Source organism: Carlito syrichta, unplaced genomic scaffold, assembly GCF_000164805.1.
Source record: "Carlito syrichta isolate Samal-C Ts95f unplaced genomic scaffold, Tarsius_syrichta-2.0.1 Scaffold304743, whole genome shotgun sequence".
NCBI lineage: Eukaryota > Metazoa > Chordata > Mammalia > Primates > Tarsiidae > Carlito > Carlito syrichta.
The window spans coordinates 201681-203915 of record NW_007248839.1 but is presented as its reverse complement, the minus strand read 5'-3'; positions in this window follow the sequence as shown (position 1 = coordinate 203915).

The window sequence follows — 2235 nt, the reverse complement described above, 5'->3', positions numbered from 1 at the left end:
GTGGCCTGGGGGGGCGGCTGGGGGGGTACATATTCTGACCGTCACTCGAGAATTTTCTGACATGGTCTGGTGCTCCTGCCCCGCCCCGCCTGGGGTGGAGTTTCTGGAAGAGTCCCATGCTAACTTATGGAGAGGAAAAGACAGGCCCTGGAAGGAGCCTCACCCTCAGACACTCACCTTCCCACCCCTCGGGCCTTGGGTTTGGTCCTGGCTCAGATGGGACCCAGCCCACTGGCATTTATGAAGGGGAGAAGGCGGGGAGGACGGAGGATGGACGCGGCCTCCAAGCCCTCCTCAGACCCAGCCTGGAGGTGGGGGCAGGGCACGTCCAGGAGCGGTCCTGCGCGGAGGAAGGGGGATGGCCGGGAGGGCCTTTGCAGGTGGGGCGAGGCCGTGCCACGGAGCCGCAAGCCCTCCAGCCCCGCAGCTCTGCGGTCACTTGGTCCCTTCGGCCTCAGCAGACGTGGGGTCAAGCGCCTCTCCCGCAAAAGTCAGTCCCAGATAAGTCACTGCCTCTTCCCCTGGGCCTGGCTGCTGTGAGTCCCCACCGGGCCCCTGGGCTTTGCTGGCTGGTTTGGCCGGATGGAGACCACAGGAGGCAACTGACGGAGGCCCGCGGACAGAGGCGGTCCCTGAGACCCCTTCCTGGCCCTGCTCACTTGTCGGGTCTGGGGGATCGAAACACAGTGCCCCCTCTGGGTCTCCGTGGAACAGGGAGGACATGCCACCACCTGCCAAGCCTAGTGGTGGTGTCAGGCTGCGGGGTGGGAGCTGCTGCGTCTGTGTCTGGAGACCCAGCTGCCTCCTGACAAGCCCAGACATGCAGCCGCCTCTGCAGAGAAGGGCTGGGCAGGGCAGAGGGCTGGGGAGGGCGGGGAAGAGGAGACCAGGGACGTCGGAGCGACTGAGTGCGGTGAAAAGGGTCTAAGACTCCAGGTAGGAGCCACCTCCTGCAGCAGGAGTCTCTTCTCTGGGGACCCATGTTGGTCCTTATTGGAAATTTCCTCCAGATCGGTGACATCCAACCTTTACCCTTTCTTGCTTAGCTCTGCTGCCAATCCCAGCGAGCCCAGGATGCTGTGCTGCTCTCCACTCCCCCCCGACATCCTTGCTGTCAGCTCAGGGCCCCAAGGAAGGGGGCCAAGGGTCCCGCCCAAGGACCCTCGTCTCTGGCTGCTCCAACTCTCACCTGACCTTCCTGTCACCCTCTTTCCCCACCAAGCATCTTCCCTAGGCCCCTCCCTTCCACCACCAGTTTCCCCCGGATACTCCCAGCTCATGGGATGTGGCTTCTACAGGAGACTGGTCAAGGCTGGGCGAGGGTGTGAGGAGCCGTTTCCCTGACCCCAGGGGCAAACCCTGGAGGTTTGGGGATCCAGGCATTCGCAGCCCCGTGTGCCCGGCAGGCACTCAACGCCCTGAGCCTGAGAAGGAGAGCGCTGCTGTGAGATGCCCTTCCTCCAGGCTGGGCCCCCTGCCAGGTGCCTGCTTCAGTCTCAACCTCCCCCCCACCAGCCAGCACTGCAACCCAGGCCAGGCATCCGTCTGGGAGGGGAGCCACCCATCCCTGCCATGTGGTCACATCACGTCTTCCCTCTTCTCCATCAAGAGGACCCAAAAGCTTCCTGCAACTAACACAGGAGCGAGAGGGAGGGGGACAAACCCGATCCCCTCTCCTGCTCCTGCTGTTTAAAATCCGGGGGCAGAAGGGATCCTGGAATCTAGCCCACCTGTCGTTTCACAGAATAGGAAACTGAGGACCAGAGCAGCCTAAAGCTCAGGGCTCTGAGCAGCAGCTGGGGACGGGGCCCAGGCTTCCCGGCACGGAGCCCAGTGTGCCTGGATGTGCCGAAATTCAGCCAGTCCCTCTAAGAGCTAGCTGTAGAGGCAGTGGGAGGGAGAGGAGGCTGGGGGGGCTTGGCGTGTAGTCCAGGCGCACAGATCCTCTCCCCCAGATTCACAGCCCCCCCGCTCCCTTTCAGCAGCAGTTATAGAATTCAGGGAATAAATGTGGCTTGATGGCCTATAACGGGCTTAGCTGGTGCTGTGACCTGCTGGGTTATGTAACCGCTGTTTGCCGTCGGCCTTGGGTGAAGTCTCCATTGAAGCAACTCGCTAAGCCGATTCCGTGACATTCCCTTCAGCCTGGTTCAGGGTGGCAGCAGCAGAAATTCCTCTGCGACTTCAAAGACCAGAAGCTGGTGGTGCGGGCGCTTTCAACCCCCCCCCCCCCCC